The sequence below is a fragment of the Octopus sinensis genome, unplaced genomic scaffold (genome assembly GCF_006345805.1).
Source record: "Octopus sinensis unplaced genomic scaffold, ASM634580v1 Contig16442, whole genome shotgun sequence".
NCBI lineage: Eukaryota > Metazoa > Mollusca > Cephalopoda > Octopoda > Octopodidae > Octopus > Octopus sinensis.
The window spans coordinates 32,501-41,248 of record NW_021834348.1 but is presented as its reverse complement, the minus strand read 5'-3'; positions in this window follow the sequence as shown (position 1 = coordinate 41,248).

Genomic DNA, 8,748 nt, shown 5'->3' with positions numbered 1-8,748 from the left:
CTTCGTGCAGGTCGGGGAAGAAGTTTGGGTAAAACCCCCAAACGCACGGTGTACATCACGATGGGGAAAGGGAGCAATAGCCTCTGTAAATTCAAAGAGCAACATCTCGGTCGATGGTTTTCCACGCCACGTTTTGGATATACGGAGGATTGTCCATGCCTCAGAGGATGGGACCAGCAGCAGTGGGCAAGATGAAAACAACACCAGTAGACAGGATGATGAGGCCAGCAGCAACATGCCAGGAACCTGTCCTAGGGTCGAACTGTGACCACAGAGGGAATGGCGCCCTCCTCCCTGGTTGGCTGATTATGAAACCAGTAAGGGTGTGAGTTCGGGAGCGGGGAGCGAGTGAGAAAGCCGGTTCAGTGATCTGTAGATCAGGGGGGTGTGTGGTGTCGGTGGAGAGGACGACAGATAAGGGAGGGCGGAAGTAGGGCTTGCAGGGGCCCGGTGGAAGACCGGAGGGCGCATGTGCAGGGGGAAGCGGAAGCGGTCAAGCAGCACGCACGTGTGGCGATCAACGAAGCCAGCGTTTTGAGCAGAGACGAGGAAGCGACTGGACGTGCCGAGTTTGGTAAGAGACCCCATCTTCGCCGAGGTAAGACCTGTTTGTATTTCCTTCTCCTTCTGTTGTCCTCTTCATCTATCACACTACATTACTATTACAAAAACTTGAAATGCTCTGAATCGTGGCAACAAGTATTTCCCAACTTGATCTGCTAACGACCTGAAAATTGTCAACTTAATAGTTGTGTCACAGTACACTAAGAGTGATATGAGGTAGGTCAGAAACTTTCCACAATACACACACACACACACACACGCGCGCGCGCGCGCGCACACACACACACACACACACTATATATATATATATATATATATATCTGTAAATGGATGTATGAATTATCCTTTGTTTACCGATGACATGGAAAATTCAATAAACAGTTACCAGGGTAGCAAAATTCACGCAAGTAACAAGGATGTAGTGACCTATTCAAAGGTAGAAACTCCGGGTTAATGTGCAGTAATTTGTGTAGTATTAGTAAATAAATTGAGTTGAACGCAGATGCTATTCAAATTCTTTTACTTTCGACATATGTTTCGAAGACAACATTGGTTTTATTCCAAAGGCATAAACGGTGTAAATGCAATCTTCTCATCAGGAAAGAAAGAGAGCCTATCTCAACAACAAGACATTATAGCAATTTTGATTACTGCATAAATGATAAACAGAATGTTATTGAGTATTTAAAAAAAATCGTTAGTAGATTCGACGTCAAAGGCAGACACTAGGAAGAGAAGGGGTAAGGAAATAATAAGTAGAGAACAAATAAAGAGAGATATATTGGTTGAACTCTGTAACACATCTTATTAGCACCACCACCACCACCACACAATCATGAGAACAAATATTATGAATCAGATATTTATTGGGTTAATTTATATATGTGTGTATGTATCTGTCTGTATCTATATATAAACATGTATATATAATGTATATATACAAAGTGTATATATCTGTACTTATATATATATATATATATATATATTTATATTTAATTTGTATACATTTGTGTATATAATGCACACACACACACACATTTGTGTATATAATACACACACACACACACACATATATATAAAATAAATATGTACATATATATATTTAATGCATATATATAAATATATATATATATTTATTATGTGTGCATTATGTGTTCGGTTGAGCTGAAAATACGCACACCTATGTTAGACGTGCTGGCGAGTTTGCATGGCAACTATTTTTATCCTCAAATGAAAGGCGTGACCTCTAAGACAAAATTCCTCATCTTTTAAAATGTGGCCCGATTACACCTGAATGAAATCGGCTTATATTAACCAAACAAGTAAAACAATGAAAAACTATGCCATTTTAATCTCAAGTAAAGTCGGGTATCTCTGTAGGTCTACTACATATTTGTGTAAAGGGCAGACGTTGTCTCACAGGCAGTTATACAGGCAAAAGTGTTAGTAAATATGGTAGGATTCAGTTGAAAATTTGCAAACCTATGTTAAAAGTCCTGGCGAGTTTGCATGGCAACTTTGAGTTTGCTCAATTGAAAGGTGTGGCCTCTATGGCAAAATTCCTCATCTTTAAAGTGTGGCCCATGTAGATCCGAATGAAATCAAGTTATAATACCGAAACAAATACAACGTTGATAAACTATTTTAATCCCGAGCAAGACCGGGTTTCTCTGCTATCTATATATATAAAAGAGGCTTTGGGTCAAAATTGCATGCATGTTTTGCTACGTCAGAGGTTGGCGGCCACAGCAGTGGTCAGATCGAGCTGAAAATTTACACAGGCATAGAAGGCGTGATGAGGCAAAGAGTTGAGTAGGTTAAAACTCCCCATCTGGAAAGATGCGGTTGCTATGGTGAGAAGATTTAAGGGGGCGCTAAGCCCCTCCAGATTGGCGCAATTGGCATCTAATCTTATCTATAAAATGAAGAAGGCGAACGTATACACAAATTGGATTTTTATGTAAAAACGAGTCTAAATGGAGCTGGAAGGGGATTCAAATTTAGAAAAGAAAGCAACAGAAAGTAACAACCACACCCGCGCGTAGAGCGGGTCACCTTAAGCTAGTTATTTATATGGAGAGATAATGTATATATATGTTTGTGTGTGTTTGTACCCCCGCCATTGCTTGACAACTGATGTGGGTTTGTTTACATCCCCATAACGTAGCAGTTCAGCAAACAGAAACTGATAAATAAGTACTAAGTTTAAAAAAAAGTATATCTTGGGGTCGATTCGTTTGACTAAAGGCAGTGCTCCAGCATGGCCGCAGTCAAATGACTGAAACAAATAAAAGAATGTGTGTGTGTGTGTCTTGCATGTGGAAAAATCAACAATATATTTACTTACTGGGTGAAATCCAATTCTTGGGCAATTCTTCATTATGAAAGTTTCTTACTTAATAACTCGCTGTATTGCGTCTCTTTCCTTCCAAACTACAGTGAAATGGGTTAACAGACAGCTTCTTTTGTTATCTTAAATGTATAGTTGACTGGTAACTTTTAATCTGAAACACTTGGGTGGATTTGCTTTTAACTGTTTGCTTTCTTTTGCTTTAGTATGTATGGGCTTTGTGTGTGTTTGTGTGTTGCCACTGTATAATAGAAAAGGCGGTACATGGAGGTGTCGCACCCAATGACTGGTGTAATGTCATCATAGTCAACTGCTACAAAAGTACAGGCGACACCTTAAATAGAAAAAATATGGAAGTATCAAATTGTTGGATCAGGTGATGAAAGTCACAGAGAGAGTCAAAGCCCAACTTATCAGGGAGAGAGTTATTCTAGATGAGATGCAGTTTGGTTTTGAAAAATACATAGCCAAATATAAACCTCTGTACTTGGCTTTTGTTGCCTTGGAGAAAACCTTTGACTGGATCCCCCGATCCCTTATCTGGTAGTCAATGTGGAATAGTGATAACAAGACCACCAACTAAATCTATTGTTCTCAATGATATATCTATCCTTCTGGATCTTTATATAAGCCAGCTCATCCCAAGTAAAAATCAGTTAGTCACAGTCGGTGATGACTCAACGTGGTCTGGCTGACCAACATTGGTCAGAGGGAGAAATGAAGTTTACTGCCAGCAACTGTCAGACAACACCCTCCAATTCTCACTAGCTCTAATTCTGTTCTCTTACAACATCATTCTATCTGTCTCCACAATTACTACTAAACAATTAAGAGAACCCAAACTCAAACTTTACTTCGCATGCTTTTGGATGTATCAAAACCTGCCCATCGAGGAAAGGTATTTGTAATGTAAAGGTAAATAAATACTTTCTTATAACTTCATGCACTGTTCATCTTTCATATCCTACAGTAAACAATTATAACCACAACTTTTTTTTGTTGCATATGCTGACCACAACATATCATAATAATGTTCAGCAATCAATTTCTCCCGTCACAAACTGGTGGCCCTCAACTTCAATTAAAAACTTTATCTTTACTAATCAATTAAAACCGTTATATACACACACTATTGTTGGCGATTTTTTTCCTCTGTCTTCCCTTCTCTGGATCTTTCCTTCTCCTATGTTTCCGACGAAGAGCTCCGCTCGAAACATTAAACCCTCCTTCCTTCCTTCTTTCCTGAGCGTCCAATAATACTATATTTGTTCCACGTCCTTGCGTTGTTGTGTGTTTTTTTGTGCTTTCTTGTTTGGATTAACTATATATATATGTATATGTAGCAGACACTCTTGTGAAATTCCTCTTCCCTTTATTATATATACATACAATGGAATGTAGTAGATAACAGCTAATCTTTTGGTGCTATTTGGACCCCATTGTGTCCACCACTCTGATTGGTTAGTATTGGCGCAATTTATCTCTTACTCTGTTGTGCCAATATGTAACCTAACCAATTGCAGCCTCCAAATAAATCATGTGAGACAGTTTGTTCTAAACCCCAATTTGAGCCTACCGTTACTTATAAAAACTCAACTTCTCTATGTCTTGGAGTCTTTGGTTCCAGACCTTCTAAGGTCTAGCCACTGACCACATGACACAGCCAGTTCCAGCGATGACGCCGGACAACACCTGTCCAACAGCATCACAGTGATCTCCGTCTTTGTCGCCACCATCATGTCTCTCACCAATGTCATCAGCAACATCTCTACATACACAACACCAGCAACACTGCACAGGTTCTAACCTAGCACTGTTTTTGAATTACTTCGCCGTGGTTAACAGCAAACATACAACCCACACAGATGCATGTAAATATATGAATAAATCTTTCATAAACCTTCTACTCGGTTGTGTCTCTTCTCTTTTCCAACTGGCACATTATATGTATTATTTCAACTTTCTGATATGAGTCGGTATTAGATGGTCACACAACATGCGCCATGGGCCCCTATCTATAATGGTGACCCTGATTTGGAACACGGATCCGACTTAGAAATGCATTCCATCTAACATATATTGTAAGGACTGTGTGTTGTCCAACATCAACTCTCGTTATCTCGCATCACATGGTCCTTTACAAATTGGTACCCCGAGCTAAAAGATCTACAGTCTTCGTTTCAACAGCCATTGAATTTGTGTGCTTTGCGACATTCAACTTCAGGATTGCCTCTACATTATCATCCATCACAAGTGGAAAGCTACAAAAATTTTTCTACGTTGAAGTTTTTCATTTTGTCAGTGACTTCCAGAGCCTACAACTAAAGACTTCTTTGTGGCTGAGACCTTCACACAAAAAACTTCACAGTTATTTCATCCTAACAACTTTTTGAGCAGTTTTCTTCATGTTTCATGAAACATCAGTTCACTCTTACACAGTGTCATCTACTTGCTGAAAATAGTAGTAAAATTCACGGTTACATTTCCAGTGAGTACATAACATTTCTTGATGCCTTCTTGTTCACAGTTCAGCATTCTTCGTCAGCTCTCCACTACTCTCGGCCGGAAAATGGGGGCAGTTCTGGCTTATCTTCATTTACAAAGCATCTTTTGGTCATTCTTGCTCACAGCTTTGATTTCATGACAGCATTTTCAAGTAATGCCACTCAATAGTACCTCTCAACTAGATGCCCTGTTGCTCCTGCAAATCTTCGAACAACATTCCATCTTTTGACGCCTTTGTTCAGGCAACACCTGTCTTCTACTGTGCCATTTTGGATTCTGGCACCTTCCATATTCACCACGTCCATCTTTCATATTCACTACAGTTCATATCAAAGTGAACTCTACACAATGAACTATTTGTGTGTTTTTAAATTTCAAAAGACTGGCTTTACATAGTTTTCGCATGTTTTCACTTTTCAGGACACTTTTGTTTTTTCACACTGTTCCTGTTTTTGATTGTTAAATATTTTGTTCATGTATTTTTTTGACTGTCAAATATTTTTTGCTCAACGTTCATATATACACACATACATACATAGCATAGACATGTAGTATGTATTATTTCAGCCTTCTGATATGAGTCGATATTAGATGGTCACACGATATGCACCACAGACCACTATCCATAATGGTGACCATGGCCATCTATATGTGTGTGTGTGTGTGTGTATTTAAGATTCGGTTGAATTAGGTACTTAAACTGAGGCACCTTGTTAGATTGATCTAATTTGCACATCCAAACAATATCAGGTGAATACCAAACTCTGTACAGAAGTAAAGTATTTGCACTTGATATTCTTGCAGCATAATGCAGATAACACAACCCAACTTAGTGAAGGGATCCGCTCTCAGTTATTCAGACTTGTACTTTGTATAACAATACAAAAATACTTTCTATAACATTTCCAAAGTGCAGATTCAAGGGTAGGTAATATGATATAAATGAGTTACAGGTGTAAATTCAATATGGCTGTTTCAAGTGACTCTTTTAATTGATTAATGAAAATATTACACCACTGCAAAGAAACTGTTTTCGTCACATGACTGCATAGACTTCACACACAAAGGACAAACCAGCCACTTTAATATATTCATATCACCAATGGAGCTCAAATATTTACATTGATTCTGCTGTTGTATGTATGTACGTGTTATGTTTTTGAGGAGACCTATTGAGTCAAGTACGTCAACATCAAAATAAAAATCAAATGGAAATTGTAGTTAAAACACCCGTGCGGGTGACACGTAAAAAGCACCGTCCGAACGTGGCAGATGCCTGATAAAAATCAAATGGAAATTGTAGTTAAGACACCCATACCGGTGACACGTAAAAAGCACCGTCCGTACGTGGCAGACGCCAGCACCGCCTGACTGGCGTCCGTGTCGGTGATACGTAAAAGCACCAACCGATCGTGGCCGTTTGCCAGCCTGCTCTGGCCCCTGTGTCGGTAGCACGTAAAAAACACCCACTACACTCACAGAGTGGTTGGCATTAGGAAGGGCATGCAGCTGTAGAAACACTGCCAGATCAGACTGGAATCTAGTGCAGCCTCCATGGCTTACCAGACCCCGGTCGAACCGTCCAACCCATGCTAGCATGGAAAACGGACATTAAACGATGATAATGATGGTGATGATTATCCACGTGAAAACTTGTCCAGCAATAACAGAGTGAATGTGTGAGCAATATATTCTCAAAAATACGATAAAAAAATGATAAACGTCATTTTTTTCAAGCCTAGCCAGGCTCATGGGCCCGGTTTCTGTGGTGTATGAGTTCCCCCAAGCTGGATGGGACACCAGTCCATCGCAGTGTTACTCAAGAAACAAGAAGAGAGAGTGAGAGAAAGTTGGGGCGAAAGAGTACAACAGGGGTCGGCACCACCCCCTGCTGGAGCCTCGTGGAGCTTTTAGGTGTTTTTGCTCAATAAACACACACAACGCCTGGTCTGGGAATTGAAACCGCGATCCTCTGATTCCGCGAGTCCGCTGCCCTAACCATTGGGCCATTGCACCTCCACATTCTCAAAAATACACGCTGATTAAAGCAGAACCCAAAAATCCACGTTCAAAGCAGAGCAGTATGCAAATAAGAACCAATATTTGTACAAATTAACAAAATACAAATACATTTACTAAACAAAGCAAAAGTCACCAAACTCAGTTCGATACCTAGTCAGAACTGAATTAGAGTAACAACATTTCAAGCGTCATCAAACACAGCAAAGCGAAAATATTCACCGATGACTCCAAGCTCCACAGGATTATCAACAGAGAAGACCGAACTGAACTCCAGTCCGATCTACACGCTGTAAGTCAATGGGCAGACAAAAACAAAATGCGATTAAATGAGGCAAAATTTGAACTGATGCATTTTGGAAGAAAGATCCTGCTAAAGCAATCATATTCCCTTCCTTCAGGGGAATCATTGACAGAAACTAATATCAGACAACAATCTCAGCTGGAGTGCCCACATCAACAATAAGGTTGATATAGTTCGTAGGAAGAGCTCCTGGATCCTAAGAACCTTCCAATCCAGAGAAGAAGGTGTCATCATTCCTCTGTTTTCTTTCTTAGTACGCCCACACCTAGAATATTGCTGCCCACTGTGGTCTTCCCACACAAAAAAACATTTTGAAAACTGAATTACCCCAGAGGACATTCACTGAAAGAATTAAGGAAATGACCGATCTTAATTATTGGAACCGCCTTAAGGCATTGAAACTCTGTTCCCACCAGTACTGCTGTACATCATTTGCACAATGTGGAGGATATACCACCAGCATTGTCCAAACGATCTCCAAATTAGGTTCATCCAAGGCTAAGACCAGAGGTCATACGTCTCCTACCCAATTCAGGATCTCAACACATGAACATCATCATCATCATCATCATTGTTTAACGTCCGTTTTCCATGCTGGCATGGGTTGGCCGGTCCGACTGGGGTCTAGGAAGCCAGGAGGCTGCACCAGGCTCCAGTCTGATCTGGATCTGGCAGTGTTTCTACAGCTGGATGCCCTTCCTAAAACAACGACTCCGTGAGTGTAGTGGGTGCTTTTTACGTGCCACCGGCACGGAAGATACAGATATACATACCATCTTCCATGCGAACACATCTTCCATGCGAACACACTTCTCTCCCACCACATCACAATTCTCTCTCACACACTGTCTTGCAACGCGAAACACCTCCAGTCTTTGGTCCTCACGGCGCAGAACATTGGCAAATTTTTTCTTATCTGCTTCCCCTCTGGCTAGATAGACCTGTCTCCTAGCTTCCCTTTTAGCAGTCTGATACAATTCCCTGCTACCACCATTCTTCCAGTGCT